This window comes from Pongo pygmaeus, chromosome 7, assembly GCF_028885625.2.
Source record: "Pongo pygmaeus isolate AG05252 chromosome 7, NHGRI_mPonPyg2-v2.0_pri, whole genome shotgun sequence".
NCBI classification, from domain to species: domain Eukaryota; kingdom Metazoa; phylum Chordata; class Mammalia; order Primates; family Hominidae; genus Pongo; species Pongo pygmaeus.
The window spans coordinates 136,089,453-136,098,936 of NC_072380.2; the positions used below are offsets into that span (position 1 = coordinate 136,089,453).

Below are 9,484 nucleotides of genomic sequence, written 5' to 3' on the forward strand. Positions count from 1 at the left end.
TAGTCAAAGTATGTGTCACTGCAGGCTGGACTCATGGTCTCACCACTGAGTTTCAACAGCTGGTGATACTGGTCACTGGTGTAGGGGAGGACTGCACCCAGTCTATGCCCTGGCGTTCCTAGAAAAAGGAGCACTAATTGTTGTGAATTATTTAAGAGGGAGTTGGTAAAGGCTCCTTAGTCGCTGATAAGGTTGTTGAAGAAATAAAAGACAAAGGTGGAAAAGTGGGCCAACTATGATTCAGTGAAAACAGGAGAGAAGGTTGTAAAGACAGCACTGGATGCTTTTAGAATAGATGTTGTGGTCAACAGTGCTGGAATTCTAAGGGACCATTCTTTTGCTAGGATAAGTGATGAAGACTGGGATATCATCCACAGAGTTCAATTGCGGGGCTCATTCCAAGTGACCCTGGAAAGCATGAGATCACATGAAGAAGCAGAAATATGGAAGGATCATTATCACTTCATCAGCTTCAGGAATATATGGCAGCTTTGGCCAGGCAAATTATAGTGCTGCGAAGTTGGGTCTTCTGGTCCTTGCAAATTCTATTGCAGTTGAAGGCAGGAAAAGCAACATTCATTGTAACACTATTTCTCCTAATGCTGAATCAGGGTTGACTCAATTATGCCTGAAGATTTTGTGGAAGCCCTAAAGCCAGATTATGTAGCATCGCTGGTCCTTCAGCTTTGCTAAGAGAGTTGTGAGGAGAATGGGGGCTTGTTTGAGGTTGGAGCAGGATGGATTGGAAAATTATTCTGGGACCGGACCCTTGGAGTGGTTGTAAGAAAAAATCAGCCAATGACTCCTGAAGCAGTGAAGGCTAACTGGAAGAAGACATGTGACTTTGAGAATGCCAGCAAGCCTCAGAGTATCCAAAAATCAACTGGCAGTATCATTGTAGTTCTAAGTAAAATAGATTCAGAAGGAGGAGTTTCAACAAATCGTATCAGTCATGCAACATCTACAGCAACATCAGGATTTGCTGGAGCTATTGGCCATAAACTCCCTCCATTTTCTTCTGCTTATACAGAACTGGAAGCTATTATGTATGCCCTTGGAGTGGGAGCATCAATCAAGGATCCAAAAGATTTTAAATTTGTTCATGAAAGAAGCTCTGATTTCTTCTGTTTGCCTACCTTTGGAGTTATCATAAGTCAGAAATCTATAATGGGTGGAGAATTAGCAGAAGTTCCTGGGATTTCAAGGAACTTTGCAAAGGTTCTTTATGGGGAACAATACTTGCAGTTATATAAACCACTTCCTAGAGCAGGAAAATGAAAATGTGAAACAGTTGTTGCTGATGTCCTAGATAAAGGATCTGGTGTAGTAATTCTTATGGATGTCTATTCTTATTCTAAGAAGGAATTTATGTGCTATAATCAGTCCTCTCTCTTTCTCATTGGCTCTGGAGGCTTTGGTAGAAAATGGACCTGAAAGTCAAGGTGGCTGTAGCCATACCTAATAGACCACCTGATGCTATACTTACAGATACCATCTCTCTTAATCAGGCTGCTTTGTACTGCCTCAGCAGAAACTGGAATCTGTTACACGTTGATCCTAACTTTGCTAGCCTAGCATGTTTTGCCATGTGTACGTGGATTATGTGTACATGAATTATGTACATTTAGATTTTTTGCCAGGCATGTTTTGTAATGTGTCAAGATTCAAAGTGATTAAGACTTGTTTTGCAAAACCAGTATATCCAGGGCAAACTCTGCAAACTGAGATGTGGAAGGAAGGAAACAGAATTCACTTTCAAACCACGGTCCAAAGACCTAGAGACACTGTCATTTCAAATGCATATGTGAATCTTATGCCAACATCTGATATTTCAGCTAAGACACCCTCTGAAGGTGAGGAACTTCAGAATACCCTTATATTTGAGGAAAAAGGTCACTGCCTTTTAAGGATGTTGGGTGTGAGATGGCAAAGAAAGTAAATGCTGTATTTGAGTGGCATATTACTAAAGGTGGAAATATTGCAGCTAAGTAACCTGAAAAGTGGTTCTGGAAAAGTGTATCAAAACCTGGAAAAGGTTTTGCTGATGCATACTTTCAGATGAAGATTTCATGGAGGTAGTTCTAGGCAAGCTTGACCCTCAGAAGGCATCTGTTACTGGCCGACTGAAGGCCAGAGGGAACATTATGCTGAGCCAGAAACTTCAGATGATTCTTAAAGACTACACCAGGTTCTGGCTGGGCGTGGTGGCTCACGCCTGTAATCCCAGCACTTTGGGAGGTCGAGGTGGGCAGATCACGAGGTCAGGAGTTCAAGACCAGCCTGACCAACTGAAACCCGTCTCTACTAAAAATACAAAAATTAGCTGAGCATGGTGGCAGACGCCTGTAATCCCAGCTACTCAGGAGGCTGAGGCAGGAGAATCGCTTGAACCCGCGAGGAGGAGGTTGTGGTGAGCCGAGACTGCACCAATACACTCCACTCTGGGGGACAGAGCAACACTCAGTCTTAAAAAAAGAAAAAAAAAAAAAGACTACACCAATTTCTGAAGGGCACACTATATTATTAATAAAAATAGAATAATTAAATACTCTCTTCACCCAAATATGCTTGATTCTTTTGCAGAAGTGATCAGAACTAAGATGCAGAGGAAGTTACTTACCATTTTCAGATGTCAGATAAGTTTTCAGATTTTTTCTTTTTTTTGAGACCCAGTTTCACTCTTGTTGCCCAGGCTGGAGTGCAATGGCACGATCTCAGCTCACCACAACCTCCGCCTCCCAGGTTCAAGCGATTCTCCTGCCTCAGCCTCCTGAGTAGCATGCACCACAACACCCAGCTAATTTTTGTATTTTTAGTAGAGATGTGGTTTCCCCATGTTGATCAGGCCGGTCTTGAACTCCCGACCTCAGGTGATCCACCTGCCTTGGCCTTCCAAAGTGCTGGGATTACAGGCGTGAGCCACTGTGCCCAGCTGAGATTTTTATTTTCTACTATTTTTTAAATGTATCATTATTTTTACAAGGTACTATATATAAGCTAGCATATAGTTATCCTTCTGTTCTTAGATCTATATCTTCATAATAAAAAATTTTCACTCAAGTCTAGATTCTTTAGAATTTGTGATAGCATTTATAAAAGTTAAAAGGAAAATTAAATGAATAAAGGCCACTTTGATACCTTTAAAAAAATACCTAGTTAAAAATCATGAAATATGTAATATGGGAATATTGTACATTAAATGAGAGGTTAAAATACGAAGTCTTGTTTAGATTCAAGGGGTGAGAAAAACTTCTCTAAGACAGTGACTCCTATGCTGATAAATGAAGGATAAGGAATAGAGGTTAGATAGGTACAGGAGAAGGAAAGAGCATTCTAGACAAAAGGAACAGCATATGAAAAAGCCCAGAGGTAAGAAAAAGAACTTTAAAAAGGACAAGTTGTAGGCCGGGCGCGGTGGCTCACGCCTGTAATCCCAGCACTTTGGGAGGCCAAGGTAGGTGGATCACCTGAGGTCAGAAGTTCGAGACCAGCCTGGCTAACATGGTGAAACTCCATTTCTATTAAAAATACAAAAAAATTAGCCTGGCTTGGTGGCAGGTGCCTGTAATCCCAGCTACTCAAGAGGCTGAGGCAGGAGAATCGCTTGAACCTGGGAGGCAGAGGTTGCAGTGAGCTGAGATTGTGCCATTGCACTCCAGCTTGGGCAACAAGAGCGAAACTCCATCTCCAAAAAAAAAGGGAGAGAGAAGCTTTGTTTCTGGTTTCAGCATTTAGACGGATGGTAGTGGAATTTATTGATACAAGGAACTTTGGAGGAGCAGTAGGTTTCAGGGGAAGATCAAGATACATGGGCTTGTAGTTCAGAAAAATGATATGGCCTAGAGATAGAAATTTGGGAGCAGTTGATATACAGATGGTATTTAAAGCCTTGAGAGTAGAAAACACCACCTGGGAAAACAGTGTCGACTGGTAAGAGAACAGAACCCCACACCAACTCTGCAGAACAACATGAAGCTAAAGGTAGAGGAGGATGCCATCAAAAAGGCAAAAAGGCTGGGCGCGGTGTCTCACACCTGTAATCCCAGCACTTTGAGAGGCTGGGGCGGGCGGATTACCTGAGGCCAGGAGTTCAAGACCAGCCTGGCCAACATAGTGAAACCCCATCTCTACTAAAAATACAAAAATTAGCCGGGTGTGGTGGCAGGCGCCTGTAATCCCAGCTATTCGAGAGGCTGAGGCAGGAGAATTGCTTGAATCCGGGAGGCGGAGGTTGCAGTGAGCCAAGATTGTGCCACTGCACTCCAGCCTGGGTCACAGAGGGAGACTTACCTCAATTAAAAAAAAAAAAAAAAAAAGACAAAATGTTTAAGAACAAAAGAACAGCCATAGAATCTGGAGGAAAAACCACATGAGTGTAGAGTCGGCATAAGAAAGCAGGCAGAAGAAAAAATTTGTTTCAAGAAAGCTGTATGCTGTATTTCATGGAATAATGCTAAGTGACAGAATATAAAAAAAGACTAAAAAAGTGCACATTGATTCGGTCACATGGCTGTCAATGATCCCCGTAGACTAGTTTGAAGAAGTGTTTTTGCAACTTGCTGTGCCCTATTCCAATCATGCTCTTCTCCCTGACCAAAAATTTTAAAAAGCAAAAACCATTCTCCTACATTTTGCTTTGAAATCTATAGCACTCCTACTCCAAGGTGAGAAATTCTCCTTCATATAAAATGAATTCAAAACCTCTTTCATTTCCTTCCTCACCTTATTCTCATATGACAACCTCCCCATCTTCTGAGGAAGATCCACTTCAAGGAGAAGAACTTAAAATACTTGTTCTTTCTTTCCATCATTACTTCCAGGCAATCATAACTCCACCAGTTTTCTGTTGAGTGAAACGTTGGTTCTAGCATTTGCCTCTAGCATTAATTCAATTATTTAACAAGTATTTATTGTATACTTTTATCACTAGAAATACAAAGACACAGTATTTATTCTCAAGAAGTTTATAGATTCCTAGAATAAGCAGAGATAGTGGTATGATATAGATATAAACAAGTATTTTACTGAGAGGAATTACTTATGGACCATAAATATGTATAAAATCATTGATGACTGGGCCAATGGAAACCAAGGCCACATTAAGATGCCATTTTACACCCATTTAATAGACAAATGTTACAAAGTTTGACATTGTCAAGTTTTGGAGGAGGAGATATGCATTCACAAAGTCTCTTGTACACTACAAGTGGAGTGGAAGTTCTGTGGCCATTTTGAAAACAGCTTGACATCACCTCCTAAAGGTGGACATTCACATGCCTTATGACTCTAGGTATACAGCATGTTGGATACTTTCTGTTTGTCCCTCCAGGTCTGCTTTCCGCCCTTCTTCATCCTGCTCTCCACTAAGATGTCTGACTTGTATGGACTGCATCAACAGGATCCCATACACCATTGCTTCTGGTTGGGTTAGCTACTGGAGAGCAACAACAGGAGAAGAGGGAGAGTGAGGTTAGGGCATTTATTCCAATTCCCTCTGTGAGGTTGCTGTGAGGTGGCCATATCCCTTATCTGATGGTTACTGTTTCCCTCAAGGTAGCAGAGTCTACATGACTCTTTCTTGTTCCAGGTTTCAGTAACTATTCCCCGCCCTTGTTCCTTTGGGCTTAGGGGTAGTAACTAGCACCATGCACCCACACATTTGTAAATAAATGCTCTTCACAGGTACTATTGCATGCTAAGACACTGATTGATACAGTAATTGACACCAGACCTAGGTTAAAACAAAACAAAAAACAAAGAAACTTCTCAAAATAGGATTCTGGGACTGGGTTAGTCATATATTCAAACGCTTGTACACTGTTGTGAATGTAAAATGATATAGCTGCTATGAAAAACAGTATGGCAGTTCTTCAAAAAATTAAAAATAGCATTATTATTTGATCCATCAATTTCACTTCTAGGTATATACTCAAAAGAATTGAAAGCAGGGCCGGACACAGTGGATCATGCCTGTTAGTTCAGCACTTTGGGAGGTTCAGGAGGGCGGATTGCTTGAGCCCAGGAGTTCCAGACCAGCCTGGGCAACATGGCAAAACACCGTCTCTACAAAAAATACAAAAATTAGCCAGGTGTGGTAGCATGCACTTGTGGTCTCACCTACTCTGGAGGCTGAGGTGGGAGGATCTCCTCAGCCCGGGGAGGTCAAGGCTGTAGTGAGCCGTAGTCATACCACTGTATTCCAGCCTAGGTGATGGAGTGAGACCCTGTCTCAAAATAATAATAATAATAAATAAAATAAAATAAATTGAAAGCAGGATTTTTTATTTTTTTGTTTTTCGGATGGTGTCTTGCTCTGTCACCCAGGCTGGAGTGCAGTGGCATGATTTCGGCTCACCGCAACCTTCGCCTCCTGCGTTCAGGCAATTCTCCCTGCCTCAGCCTCCTGAATAGCTGAGATTACAGGTGTGCGCCACCATGCCTGGCTAATTTTGTATTTTTTAGTAGAGACGAGGGTTCACTATGTCAGCCAGGCTGGTCTCAAACTTCTGAACTCAAATGATCTGCCCACCTTGCCCTCCCAAAGTGCTGGGATTACAGGCATGAGCCACCACGCCTGGCATTTTTTGTTTGTTTGTTTTGATGGAGTCTCACTCTGTCGCCCAGGATGGAGTGCAGTGGCGCGATCTCAGCTTACTGCAACCTCCGCCTCCTGGGTTCAAGTGATTCTCATGCCACAGCCTCCCAAATAGCTAGGATTATAGGCATGTGCCACCATGCCTGGCTTTTTTTTTTTTTTTTTTTGTATTTTTAGTAGAGGCAGGGTTTTGCCATGTTAGCCAGGCTGCTCTTGAACTCCTGATCTTAAGTGACCTGCCTGCCTTGGCCTCCCAAAGTGCTGGGATTACAGGCATGAGCCACTATGCCTGGCCTGGAAGCAAGATCTTTCTTTTTTTTTTTTTTTTGAGATGGAGTCTTGCTCTGTCACCCAGGCTGGAGTGCAGTGGCGCAATCTCAACTCACTGCAACCTCCACCTCCTGGGTTCAAGCAATTCTCCTCCCTCAGCCTCCCAAGTAGCTGAGACTACAGGCATGCACCACCACACCTGGCTAATTTTTTTGTATTTTATTTTTAGTAGAGACAGGGTTTCACTATGTTGGCCAGGCTGGTCTTGAACTCCTGACCTCAGGTGATCCAACCGCCTCAGCCTCCCAAACTGCTGGGATTACAGGCATGAGCCACTGCGCCCAGCCCTTCCAGGGTTTTATAGTTTTGGATTTTACATTTAAGTCAGAAAGACAATTTTCTTATGTTAAACTTATATCTTACAACCTTGCTAAACTCAACTATTAGTACTAGAAGTTTCCTTTTTTTTTTTGTAGATTCCATTTTCTACACAGATGATCATGCTATATATATGAATTAAGACAATTTTACTTTTTCCTTTCCAATCTGTATGTCTTTTATTTCTGTTTTTTAATTATGGTAAAATACACATAACATAAAATTTGCCATCTTAGCCATTTTTAAGTGTTCAGTTCAGTAATGTTAAGTATATTCACGTAGTTGTGCAACCAATCTCCAGAACTTTGGCATCTTGCAAAACTGAAACTCTGTATCATTCAATAACTCCCCAGCAACCAGCCCCTGGCAACCACCATTCTACTTTCTGTCTCTATGACTTTGACTACTCTAGATACCTCCTATAGGTGAACTCATAGAGGATTTGTCTTTTTGTGATTGGTGCATTTAACTTAGCAAAATGGCCTCAAGGTTCATTCATACTGTAGCATATGTCAGAATTTCCTTATTTTTAATGCTGAATAATATTCCTTTGTATGTATATATCACATTTTTCTTATTCATTCATCCATGGATGGACACCTGGGTTGCTTCCACATTTTAGCTATTGTGAATAATGCTGCTATGAACATGGGTGTACAAATATCTCTTCAAGATTCTGCTTTTGGCTGGGCGTAGTGGCTAGTGGAAGACAACCTAGACAATACCATTCTGGACATTGGAACGGGCAAAGATTTCATAACGAAAACTTCAAAAGCAATTGCAACAAAAGCAAAAATTGACAAATGTGATCTAAGGTAAAAGAGCTTCTGCACAGCAAAAGAAACTAGCAAAAGAGTAAACAGACAACCTACAGAATGGAAGAAAATATTTGCAAACTATGCATCTGACAAAAGTCTAATATCCAGCATCTATAAGGAACTTGAACAAATTTACAAGCTAAAACCAAACAACTCCATTAAAAAGTGGGCAAAGGACGTGAACAGACAGTTTTCAAAAGAAGACATACATGTGGCCAACAAGTGTATGAAAAAAAGTTCAATATCACTGATCATTAGAGAAATGCAAATCAAAACCACAATGAGATACCATCTCACACCAGTGAAAATGGCAATTATTAAAGAGAGTAAAAAAATAACAGACACTGGTGAGGTTGTGGAGAGAAGGGAATGCTTATACACTGTTGATGGGAGTTTAAATTAGTTCAACCACTGTGGAAAGCAGTGTGGCGATTCCTCAAAGAACTAAAAATGGAACTACCATTTGACTCAGCAATCCCATTACTGCGTATATGCCCAAAGGAATATAAATCATTTTATCATAAAGATACATGCATGCAAATATTCATTGCAGCACTATTCATAATAGCAAAAACATGGAATCAACCTAAATGCCCATCAATGACAGACTGGGTAAAGAAAATATGGTATGTATACACCATGGAATACTGTGCAGCCATAAAAAAGAATGAGATCATGTCTTTTGTGGGAACATGAATGGAGCTGGAGGCCATTGTCCTTAGCAAACTAACACAGAAACAGAAACCAAATACTGCATGTTTTCACTTACAAGTGGGAGCTAAATGATAAGAACTCATGGACACAAAGAGGGAGACAACAGACACTGGGGTCTACTTGAGGGTGGAGGTTGGGAGAAAGGAATGTATTTTTTCGAATCCTTTAAGATCAGAAAATAACTGTATTTTTTCTGATTCCAGTAACTAGTATTGAGTACTAGGCTTAGTAACTGTGTGATGAAATAATCTGTACAACAAACCTTCATGACACAAGTTTACCTGTATAACAAACCTGCACATGTAACCCTGAACCTAAAATAAGTTTTAAAAAAAAGGAAAAAAATTGTGTTTCTACATATTAGCAACAAACTATTGGAAATTAAAATTATAATACAGAGGCCGGGTGCGGTGGCTCACACCTGTAATCCCAGCACTTTGGGAGGCTGAGGCGGGTGGATCACGAGGTTGGGAGTTCAAGACCAGCCTGACCAACATGGTGAAACTCCATCTCTACTAAAAATACAAAAATTAGCCGGGTGTGGTGGCGTGCGCCTGTAATCCCAGCTACTCAGGATGCTGAGACAGGAGAATCTCTTGAACCCGGGAGGCGGAGGTTGCAGTGAGCTGAGGTGGCACTACCGCACTCCAGCCTGGGCGACAGAGCGAGACTTCATCTCAAAAAAATAATAATAATAAAATAACATTAC

The 9,484-nt window shown here is 41.3% G+C and overlaps 1 pseudogene; it reads left to right on the forward strand.

Moving 5' to 3' along the window:
- The first annotated feature begins 412 nt into the window (after positions 1–412).
- On the forward strand, positions 413–5,468 carry LOC129042134 (peroxisomal multifunctional enzyme type 2-like; annotated as a pseudogene).
- The last annotated feature ends 4,016 nt before the right edge of the window (positions 5,469–9,484 follow it).